Source organism: Coturnix japonica, chromosome 1, assembly GCF_001577835.2.
Source record: "Coturnix japonica isolate 7356 chromosome 1, Coturnix japonica 2.1, whole genome shotgun sequence".
NCBI lineage: Eukaryota > Metazoa > Chordata > Aves > Galliformes > Phasianidae > Coturnix > Coturnix japonica.
Window position 1 is genome coordinate 146,119,105 of NC_029516.1, and position 12,633 is coordinate 146,131,737.

General features: G+C 39.4%; 1 long non-coding RNA gene across 1 annotated transcript; it reads right to left on the bottom strand.

The window, feature by feature from the left end:
* Positions 1-3,879: 3,879 nt before the first annotated feature.
* On the bottom strand, positions 3,880-12,186 carry LOC107308197. The gene is made up of 4 exons (XR_001552684.2): positions 12,050-12,186; positions 7,651-7,788; positions 6,858-6,973; positions 3,880-4,227 (listed from the first exon to the last, which is right to left on the bottom strand). It is a non-coding gene; the product is annotated as an uncharacterized LOC107308197 (long non-coding RNA).
* Positions 12,187-12,633: the final 447 nt, after the last annotated feature.

Sequence of the window (12,633 nt, forward strand, 5' to 3'; positions counted from 1 at the left end):
TGAGTAAATTTAAATAAGGCTTAATATACAAAGCCACGGAGATTCAAACTTTTCCTGCTAAAGTTTGTACACCAGATTTCTGAGTAGAAAGCTCCCATTAATGTTTTAGTAGCGCTTAAAAGCTTTATTTTCAGTTGGGAAAACTTATTATAGAATTTAAAAAAAAAAAACCCTCAAATAGGCTTTTCACAAGGAAAATGAAGTTTTAATGCTTCAAAAATTGCCATGGGAACTTCCTGTTTTGAGGACATTCAGTACAGCTATCCACTGTGTCTTTAAACAAGACATTACTAAACATTTAAAAAAAAAAAAAAAAAAGCCTTTTCGGCTAAGTTGGGACAAGCTTTAATGATGCAAATTGAAGATAATAAAAATAAACTATATATTCTAATAGAGCGTTTATTTTTGGTTGGTATTTTTTGTTTGTTTGTTTAAGTTTTGGTAATACTAAAATTGCATTGATTTTAGAGGGCCTAAGTACTAGTTGTGCTGGTATTCAATGCAGTGAAGAGCAAGAGGTACTCATAGGGTAGGATTCATTTGACCTATTTTAGTCTTCTGCATAAGCATAGAATCAGAGAATCATAGAATATACAGAACCACAAGGTTAGAAAGGACCTACAAGATCATCTAGTCCAACTGTCCTTCCATTACCTTAGCTACAACAAACCACTAAACCATACCTTGTAGCTCCTCATTCAGACGCCTCTTGAACACTGCCAGGGACAGCCACTTCACCACCTCCCTGGGCAAGCCATTCCAGTGCCTGAACACTCTTTGAGAGAAAAAGTTCTTTCTTATGTCTAGTCTAAACCTCTTCTGGTACAACTTGCAGCCATTTCCTCGGGTCCTGTTTGTTGCTTGGGAGAGGAGGCCAAGCCCCTCCTCATCACAATTTCCCTTCAGGAAGTTGTAGAGTGTAATGAGGTCTCCCCTTAGCCTCCTCTTATCCAGGCTAAACAATCCCCAGCTCCCTGAGCCACTCCTAAGGCATGTGCTCTAGACACCTCACAGCTTCAATGTTCTTCTCTGGACACATCTCAGGATTTCATTGTCCTTCTTGCAGTGAGGGGCCAAGAACTGAACACAGAACTCAAGGTGAGGACTCACCAGTGCCAAGTATAGGGGGATGATTGATTCTCTGCTACTGCTGGCCACACTATTTCCTATACAGGCCAGTATGCCATTGGCCCTCTTCAACACCTGGGCATATTGTTGGCTCATGTTCAGTTGAGCATCAACCAACATCCCCAGGTCCCTTTCCTCTTCACAGTTATCCAGCCACTCTGCCCCAAGCCTATAGCGCTGCATGGGGTTATTGAGGCTGAAGTGCAGAACCTGGCACTTGGCCTTGTTGAACCTCATCCCATTCACCTCATCACAGTGATCCAGACTATCCAGGTCCCTCTGAAGGGCCTCCCTACCCTCAGGCAGATCCACACCACCTCACAACTTGGTTTCATCTGCAGACTTCCTGTGGGTACACTCAATCCTCTCATCTACATCATCAATGAAGATATTAAGCAAGATGCACCCCAGTACCAGCCACTGGGGGACACCACTTGTAATGGGTTGCCAGCTGGACTTAACTCCATTAATCACTACACACTGGGCACAGCCCTCTAGCCAGTTCCTTACCCAAAGGAGAGTATACCTGTCCAGGCCACAGGCAGCCAGTTTCCTCAGGAGAATATTGTGAGTGAGAGGCCATGTCAAAAGTCTCTGCTGAAGTCTAGGTAGACTACATCAAGAACCTTTCCCTCATCTACCAGTCTGGTCACCCAGTCGTAGAAGGAAATGAGGTTGGTTAAGCATGACCTGCCTTTCATGAACCTGTGCTGGCTGGGCCTGATCCCCTGGATGCCACACACACATGCCGTGTGATCTCACCCAAGATGATTTGTTCCATAACTTTCCCCGGTACCGAGGTCAGGTTGATGGGCCTGTAGTTCTCCAGATCCTCCTTACAGCCCTTCTTGTAGATGGGAGTCACATCGGCAAGCCCGCAGTCCTCCATGATCTCTCCAGTTAACCAGGAGTGCTGGTAGATGGTGGAGAGTGGCTCAGCAGTCGCTCCTGCCAGCTCCCTCAGCACCCAAGGGTGGAGCCCATATGGTCCCATGGACTTGTGGCAGTTCAGGTAAAGGAGTAATTCTTTAACTCTCTCTACCTGAATCACTGGGGGTGTATTTTGAGTTCCATCCCTGACTTTCAGATCAGGGTGTGAAGTGCCCTGAGGATAACTGGTCTGCCCATTAAAAGCACAGGCAAAGAAGGCTTTGAGGACCTCAGCCTTCTCCTTATCCTCAGTGGACACATTCCCCGCTGCATCAAGTAAAGGGTGGATATTTCCTTGGTTCTTATCTGGACATTGATATATTTGTAAAAGGATTTCTTATTCTCTTTTACTGTAATGGCCAATCTAAATTTGAGTTGGGCTTTTGCCTTCCTAACTTCCTCCCTGCATGCCTTAGCAACTTCCTTGTAATCTCCCCAAGTACCCAGCCCCTTCTTCCAGAGGACGGAGATTCTCTTTTTCTTCCTGAGTCTCAATAGTTTTTCCCAGTTCATCTGCACTGGTCTTCTTCCCCTATGGCTCACCTTATGGCATTCAGGGACAGCCTGATCTTGTGCCTTTAAGTTTTCCACCTTGAAGAGCATCCAGGCTTCCTGGACCCCTTTACCCATAAGGAGCGACTCCCAAGGGACCTGTGCTACAAGTGTCCTGAACAGGTCAAAGTCCGCCCTCTAGAAGTTCAGGATAGTAGTTTTGCTAGTCACCCTTCTGACATCTCCAAGAATAGAGAATTCTACCATTTCATGGCCACTCTGCCCAAGACAGTCCCCAACCTTCACATCACCCACCAGTCCTTCACTGTTAGTGAAGAGCAGGTCTAGCAAAGCACCGCCCTTGGTAGCCAGCGTAAGGAAGCTATCTTCCCCACACTCTAGAAAGCTCTTGGACTGCTTCCTCTGGGATGTATTATATTCCCAACTGTGATGATTTTGCAATTTTTGCTATTGGTATTCCACATCATGACATCAAGTGGAGCACAGATAAGAACCACATGTCCGAGAGGACCTTGCGGTCAGAGAGGAAAATACGTCATGGAAGTGATGCTGGCTCTCTCTCTCACTGCCTGGCAGTGGGTGTGGGTGTGCTTCCAAGCTGTGTGCCTTCAATTTCAAAGTAGGCTTCTCAGTCTTTGGAGACCTCTCTCTCTCTTATTTTACTTGATTTATTAGTATTGTCAATCCCTTCTGAAGTGCTTGTAACAGCACTACCGCCATGGGAGTGGTCCCACCATGTTTTGGTAGTAACAACTAGGTCACAGTTCACCTGGCAAACAGTCACTTCCAACTCCCCCTTTTTGTTGCCCATGCTGCATGCACTGGTGTACATGCACTTCAGCTGAGTCATCTGCCTCACCCCCAGCTCAAGCACTGTTCCCCTAGGCTCATCTCTTGTAAGCCCTGTTTCATCCCCTTCCCCCATCGTAGCTAGTTTAAAGCTCTTTTGATAAGCTCCTCTAGCTCCTGAGCTAGAATAATATAAACCAAATAGCATTTTAAAAGGTTCGGTTTGTTTCTATTAATTGTTAAGACCTTGTAAGGTGATCCCACTATGTACCTTGAAAAATGAATCTTCCCATCTTAGAGACTGACATACCTTTAATCATACTGAATCTGTGCCTTGTTAATCTTCCTAAATATCTAGTAGGAGGACTGAAAATTTCACTCACTTTCCTCTCACCAACAGTACAAAATAATTTCTTATAATTCTAACTGTTAGGAAAAGTTTTGAATAATTATGTTTAGAAAATCTAGATCAAGATCAGATCACTAGTACATGGAACAGATGAAAATTTATTTGTTTCAAAAATATTTTACCTCTTTGCACCGGTGCTAATTAAATGCTGATTAAATCAGGACATAGAGGCCTCATCAAGTAGTTGACAACAGTATAATTAAGGAAGTAATCCACGTTCCTTTTAATAATGTCTTTTAGGTTATTGATGGAAACTACAGCATTACATCTTATGGCCAACATGGAGTGAATCCATTACACATCTAGGTTCTCAGTATTCTGGAATCATTGAAGGAAAAATGGACAGCTGCAAAGCTATATCTGTGTCTCATATTTGATTGCTTGCCACTGTGGAGTTACACCGGAGGAATCGCCCCATGCAAAAGTTCATTCATCTTTCAGTGGAGTGACTAGAAATTCTGAAAGAGAACAAAGGTAAATGTTCACATCTAACTAGGTCACTCTGGGTCCCTTCATAGTCAATGCAGAGCATTATAGGGCACAATTCATCTCAAGCTAAAGTTGCTATCTACTATAAGCCTTTAACATCAGTGATTTCCCTGATGAATACTCTGATGTCTGATAGCAATTTCCATGGGTCATAGCTCAGGTGCTATAGAAAGCTTAAGTAAAAGAGAAGAACAATGAAATAGTAACTGAAATGCAGGCAGATCCTCGTGTGGACAATATACAGTGGGGTCAAGATATTACAGAAAGATATAACTTAGTGTTCCTTTCAGTAACAGATATTACTTTATTACATTATTGTATGTAGGTAAAAAATACACATTTTTGTCTAAAATCAACCTTAGCTTTTATAGAAGAAAATCCTCTTAAATCTAGATAAAGTATTAAACAGTAGAGAAGTTTTATCAGTCTCTGTCTACAGTGTGTTCAAGATGAGCAATTATCTTTGTTATCTGATAAAACCTCACAGACTGATAAGTATAAACTCAATACCCGATAAATTGTAAGAACAATTAATAAAGCAGGTAATTCATAAGAACCTGAAGGAAAACAACTTGTGAATAGACAACATGGGCTCATCAGCAGCAAATCATGCTGAACTAACTTGATTTCATTCATTGATAGGATAACAAGCTTAGTGGATAAAGGAAATTCTGTGGACATAGTACGCCTTGATTGTAATAACAAATTTGATACAGTTCTACCTGATATTCTCATAAGGAAATGGAGAAATGTTGATTAATCAACATTTCAATCATTGCTAAATAAATAGAATGCTGAGGGGGAAAAAAAGAAAACAAACATTATAAAATAAAATACAACCCACAGAGCAATTATTAATGGTTCATTGTCAGGCTAAGAAGTAGTATCAAGTCTACAGAGGTCTGTTCTGGGTCATGAGTCCAATTCTACTCAATATTTTCTCTGTGTGCTTGGAAAACAAAGTGGAAAACATGCTAATGAAATAAATAGAAGGTGTAAGAAAAGTTACATTTCCTTGCATTACCTACAAATGCAAAAAAAGGCTTTAAAAGAAAACAGAAAACAGCACAAATCCTTTCAAAAAGCTTCACCAACTCTTTGAATTGTGTGTGATGCAGTAAGAGGATAATCTGGACTCTGTAAGTCAGGATAGCTTACTTCTTTTTAGAAGAGTCTCCCATACTACTCAAGAATATTTCACATACAAAACCTGGATTGGATCAGCAATTACAAGTGCTTTTTGTGAAACTTCATATTGAAGTAGAACCTGGCATGCAGTCACATCCATAACCATAAATCCTTCTGAGAGGTTTCTAGGGTAGAGAATGCACGGTAAAGATGCATTTGTTTTTTACTGATCTAATGAGTTTACAGTGTATAGGCAGTGCTGCTAGGACTGGGGATGCGTCTATAAAAATTTGAAACGATAGATTTTAATCTTCAGTTATGAAAAATTGATTATTTTTTTTAGTATGGTTAGGTTTTGGTTGGACTCAATGATCTTTAAGGTCTTTTCCAACCTGAGTGATTCTATGGTTTTTTTAGGTAAGTAAGGTAAGTAAGTAAAAATGAAATATTTAATATTCAGTATCAGAACAAAACAAAGCTTGGCTGATGAATGACTAAATTTAGGTAAATTGTTTGATAACATCAGAAAGCCATGAATACTGTATCTACAATAAACAAGTAATTAGCCAATTCTTCTCAACAGTGGTAAAGTTTCAAAGTACTGCACTCCATTTTGGTTCTACTATAACAAAATTACACATACAAAAGGTCATCAGGAACAATCATTATTTTCTAGAAATATACAAAGAAAGATTAGGAGGACAGGAGGCACTAATTGATAAGAATAAAATAGAAATTAATGAGTAAATCAATAATGAGTGAGTAGAATAAATATTAGACAAAATAATTTGGAAAATATCAATTCAATATATTTATTATTTGCTTCAATTATTTATCTACTATATACAATTCAGTTTTCCATGTTTTGGTCATTATGGGATATTCTTACAGTCACAGTACCATGGCTTAATGACATCACAAACCATGTCCCTGAGAACTGCTATAAATACGGAGAGCCAGTCAACAGAATTTCAGTCCCTGACCGGCTTGTGTCTTGTGGCCTTCTAACAGAAGAAGCACTTCAGATAGATCCCTTTCTCCCTCTCTCCCACCTTTTAGGAGGAGGAAGAATCCTTCTCCACTAAAGAAGCTTAAGCTTCATGGTAGCAGCAGTAAACCTGAGCCAATGGAAACTGACCCACCTGAAGATGACATCAAGACAGTGGAGGTGGATCCATCTCTGGAGAAAGGACCAGTAGATGTGGATCCATCTCCATCAGGAGAGGGCAAGTGCTATAGAATCATCCTTGCCTGGAGATGCCATCATATTAATTGGTGGAGCACCAGGGGCTCTCATTTTCCATCTCAGTGTTGAAATATCACCATCTGCCAGAGATCTCCTGCAGCAGCTACTGCTCTCTACCTCTTTTCTCTCCCTGTCCCCTGTCACAGAATCACACAGAATCACAGAATTACCCGGGTTGGAAGGGACCTCATCATCCTTCCCCAAGACCTATCATTACTTATTTACCAAGCTCTGAGGAAAAGGGAAGGACTTGGTCTGGGACTGGAGTCTTCAGAGCTGTGCTGAGACAACAGAAGGAATCCAGTAGATAGTCCCAAGCTCCCTGAGTCCTTTAGGTGAGCCTTCAGAAAGAGAGCAGGAGTTAAAGTGGTGTTTACTGAGCTGCTGTGTTGAGACAACAAGAGTCCAACAGACGGCCCTGAAATCCTTGCAGCCTCAAGCCAAGCCCTGATGAAGGGGGCAGAACTGGGATTGGTGTCCACTGAGTTGCTGTGTGGAAAGCCCTGAAAAAGCATTTACATAGACATGCTTGGTTAAGGAAATAATGTCATCATCCTTCTCTTATAAGATGGAAAATTAGATTCTCATTAATGTTAGGAGTCTGCCGTTTCTGAATTAACAATTTGTGAGCATTTCAGCCACATAGTACAAATTTTCAAATGCATACACCGAAAAAATCCTACTTATCTTCAGGTGCAGAAGACATGAAGGCATCTAAGGTAGAAGTTTAATCCTTGTAGGCTCTCCTTATAGTCAGTGTAGATTGTCACAAATTTTTGTGAGGAAAACAAAGCAACAAATACATTATTTTTACTCTTCTTTTGCAAAGAGGTTATAAGAGGGCATAGATATTTAAACTTTAATGGAGTCTTCTTAAACACAATATTCAGAGCTAGTGTCAAAGAAAAAATATATTAGAAATAGAGAAAAAAGTACTGGAAAAAAGTAGAATAGTAGTGAAATTTGAAAAGGTACAAAGAAACAAACATATTAATGAAGGTAAAAACTACATTTATACCTGTAGGTTTGGCAGATGTTGATAAATGTTGAAATATCAAGGTCTGTTGAATCACAGCTGTTTTTACTGCAGTATTTTCTTTTGATTAACATTGTCAAGCACTGCTGGGATAATCTTTCTATGAACTATAAAGTCCTTCTGTAAGGTGAATGAGGAAAAGACTTATTTACTACAGACTGTCCAAAATGCTTGCAGAAGATAAATATTTACATCAGCATGTTCCAAAGTCTATTTTTGAAGTAAACATATGAGCTGCACTAAATCTTTCTGATGATTCTCTCTATCAAAGTTCATTAAAGAACTGGCCGCTTGAGTAGGCAGATACATTAGAAAAATTTGCCTTGTACAGATTCAAAGAAAATTCACCCCCAGCTCAAGCACTGTTCCACTAGGCTCATCTTTTGTAAGCCCTGTTTCATCCCCTTCCACCATCATAGCTAGTTTAAAGCTCTTTTGATAAGCCCTGCTAGCTCCTGCGCTAGGATTAGTTGCCCCCTTTGAGATAGGTGAGTTCCATGGATGGACAGTAGGCCAGGGGCCAAGTAAACTGCCCAATGATCAAAAAACCCAAAGTTCCTGATTTGACACCAGCCTCTGAGCCATTTATGTGATTTATTTTTTTTTTTCATATTTTTATGTGTGCATTTCAGTGACTCTGCATTTACAGCTTACATTTTCAGCTTTATTTGTTTTAGTCATTAATTTTATTTTATTTATTTCTACAGTGATTTATTATTTCTACAGTCTTTCTACAGTATTTCTACAGGTTTATTTCTACAGTCTTCAGCACTATATTTTTTTACCAGCTATATAACAGACTACAGGAAGATTCCTCTCTGTCCTCTATCATACATTTTTTTATAAGAGGAAGATGACAGTGTAATCTTCTAATGATAACTCACTTAGAAACATTTTCACAGTCTTAGAAGTGAAGTGTCTTTGTTACAGAGTCAGAAAATGAGGAAATGTGCAGAAGTCAGGCATAAGTGAAGTGATTCTGTTTTTTTCCTGCCATTGATGTAGGTTTCAATATTATCTCTTTAGTGCACATCACTGCAGAATTAGTTGTTTTAATTAATTATTATTTTCTCAAGACACTGTAAAGGTGGCTGCTTTTTCTGTTAGTTGTTTTTATTTCACATAAACACTCTAACATTCAGAAAACCAAAAGAAAAACATGTAAGTATGTGTTAGCTGCTGCCACATCCTTGCTATTATGTCTACTCTTCTGGGTGCCGTATAGTAATATCAGTTTTCCCAGACAAAAACTGCTTTGTCAGTGTTGGTTGCCAACGTGAGAAGAAAACCTGTTTGTTTTGTGGTGTGTTAGGTAGCTTCCTCTCTTTGCCTTTTTTTTTTTTTTTTTTTTCCCCCAACTATTTTATCTAATTTCCTTTTGTGCAACTATAACTTAATCCAATTCCATACAAGGAGTAAATTAAGATCTCTTTTAACACCAGTGTCCTGGCCATTGTGAGAAACCAGATTTGCATGCATTCACTAACTACTATCCCAATATATATTTTTATGTTTTCCACATCTAAGATACCATACCATAAGAAAATAAAGAATATATATATATATATATATATATATTACAGAAAAGAAAAGGATCTTTATAAACTAAATTGAAACACGATCTTTACACATATCCTTCCTAGATCTCTCCCAGTGAATCACATTAAGCCTCAAAGAAAGGCTGAAAGTTACATTTATTTTCTGTGTATTATTTGTTTAACAAGACTAAAAATCTAGACTTTATTGCACTACTGAGAAACTATGTAAGTCTGAAAAGTGGGCACTAATGCCATTTCACCCTGTGAACTTAGAATGTGTGAACAGCTCTTAAGCTGTTTCTAATGGTGAAAACACAGCTGTTTCTCAGGTAACAAGGCACAAAATCATTTAAAGATTTCTAGGTCAGAATCAACACTTACCTGTTAACTGAAAGACTTTTAGCTGCTTCTGCATGTCAGTGAAGTAGCTATTCATATCTTTGGGAGAAACTCCCATTGTTAATGAGCAGCTGAATTTTCCCAATGGAACAATGCTATTCTTAGTCACATAGCAAGGACTGTCTTTACGCAGAAAATGTACATTCTAGTACCACAGTGGCAAACTATGCTGAAAAGAAGAGATTTCCGTTTCACAAATACTAAAGAGCATTTGTAGATGTGCTGCAAGAACCGCTGGAAACACAGGGTTCAAACTACAGTCACTTGTGACAAGGTGTATGATGGCCTCAGGTTGATCTACTTGGAAACAGTACATAAATTTGAAAGTAGTGAATGAAACTAGCGGTTCCTCATTTATTTATTTATTTATTTATTTATTTATTTATTTATTTATTTATTGAATGCCTATTTGTAGAGCAAATAAAAGTAACAGATAGTGAAGTGGAATCCCAAGTAAATGCTGTTTTCAAGCAAAACACCTTTTTATTTATTTATTTATTTATTTATTTATTTATTTTCTTCCTCCCCCCCCCTCTCCCCTCCTTCCCCTCCTTTATCCTTTTCCTCTTCTCCCCCCCTCACCCCCCCACCCCCAATCCCATCTATAGTTGAGAGCTATGCTTTTTGTATACCCTCTTCCCCCCCCCCCCCCCCCCCCCCCAAGTTTTTTCATGTGAAATAAAGAGTATGAGATTACATTTCCCCAATGATATGTTGATGTAAACTATGTTGCTTTCCAGCACTCATTCAGTGCATTACTACATACCCACAATATTATCTTAGGTTTTCAGAACTAAAAATTTTGCACGAAAATAGAAACTGCATCTTGAAACAAGAACATGGGCAGTGAAAGGGAACAGGGCCAAGTAGGTAACCTTGTGAACGTACAGAATTTTCTCTAGAGAGGGCTACATTTAAGCAGAGTAGTCAGAATCCTCCCTTCATGAGCTGACTTGAGGCCCAAGTTTCTTACTTCTTTTAAGTGCAAGTCAAACAAGGTAACTAAGTAAACTGTATGAACAAGAAACATTTACTCTGAAATGAATATTCTGCATCTAAGTAGAATGAATATTGTAGGACAGTAGTATTATTAATCACCTGCAAAGTATAGGTGTATTGAATCGGACACGAGAAGGGAGATGGGAGAGATTATGATGGAAAAAAAAAATCAGTAATGATGAAGAAATCAATTATTCCCATGAAGACTGGTAAAAAGAAATTTGGGGCCATTTACAAACATCTAATTTTAGATACTATAATTATTGCCTTTTGGAGCAGCCATTTCTTACGTAATTCTAAGCAGAGAATAAGAATTTAATGAATTTTTTACTACTGAAGAGCCATTCTGAAATCTTGACTGCAGTACACTCAAGAGACTCTTCCCTGTAGTAGCTTAAAAGGTAAATATATCCAAATATATAAACACACATAAAACAAGGAAACTTTATAAATATAAGCAGTACTTGAAGGACAGGAAAATAAATGGAAAGGAGAAGCTTGAAAGATAAAATTTTTGAATGAGAGAAATGTTATGAAGTTCAGGGTATCAGCATATATTTCATACTGATAAACTACAGAGTACATGAATTCTTAGGATTAATGTCAAAGAGCAGAAGTTATGTTCATTTAAGGATGATCAGAATATCATAATTTAACATAGAATGAAACTATTATAAAAATATAAAATTCTAAGAAAAGCATCTGAAAGACATATTAGTTAGAAAACTAATAATAAGGCTTTTTTTTTTTTTTTCCCAACTTACTAGAAGAATGTCTTAAAAGAGCCTGAAGAACTTATACATCATGGGGATGTAAACAGAAAAGATCAAACGAGATAAGACCAGAGTATAAAAATGAGGAAGTATCACAAATTAAAGTATTAATTGAAGTTATTTTAGACCAAAGAAATAAGTGAATAGTAATATCACAGAATCACAGCATCGTAGGGGTTGGAAGGGACCTCTAGAGATCATCAAGTCCAACCTGCCTGCCTAAGTAATTTCTCTAGACCATGTTGCACAGATAGGCATCCAGGCAGTCCTGAATATCTCCAGAGAGGGAGACCACAACTCCCCTGGGCAGCCTGTTCCAGTGCTCTGTCAACCTCACCATAAAGAAGTTCTTGCTCACATTCTAGGGAACTTCCTATGCTCCAGTTTCTGGCTGTTTCCCCTTGTCCTGTTTCCACAGACTGCTGAAAAGCGTCTGGCTTCACCAATTTGCCCTCCACACCTCAGATATTTATAGACCTGGATCAGGTCCCCTCTCAGTCTTCTTTTTTCAAGGCTAAACAGACCCAGTTCATTTAGCCTTTCTTCATAGGGGAGCCGCTCCAGGCCCTTCACCATCTTTCTGGCCCTCTGCTGGACTCTTTCCAAGAGATCCCTGTCTTTTTTGTACTGGGGATCCCAGAATTGGACACAGTACTATAGATGAAGACTTACCAGGGCAGAGTAGGGGGAAGGACCACCTCCCTAGACCTGCTGGCCACGCTCTTTTTAATGCTCCGCAGAATGCCATTGGCCTTTTTGGCCATGAGGGCACACTGCTGGCTCATGGCCAACCTGTTGTCCACCCAGCCAGTGACAACATCATAGAAAGCTACCAAGTTCCATAGAACTAGAAGGTTCCATCATAGAAAACTACCAAGATACCAAGGAATCTCTTGGAAAGAGTCCAGCGGAGGGCCACTAAGATGGTGAAGGGCCTGGAGCATCTCCCCTATGAGAAGAGACTTAGGGAACTGGGTCTGTTTAGCCTTGAGAAAGAAGGCTGAGAGGGGACTGATCCCGGTTTATAAATACCTGAGGTGTGGAGCCATAGTGTGAGTCTGGTCTCTTTTCAGTAGTGTGTGGGATAGGACTAGGGGTAATGGATGAAACTACAACATAGGAAGTTCCGCACGAATGTGCGGAAGAACTTCTTTACAGTGAGGGTGACAGAGCAGTGGAACAGGCTGCCAGGGAGGTGGTGGAGTCTCCTTCTCTGGAGATATTTAAAACCTGCCTGGACGTCTACCTGTGTGACA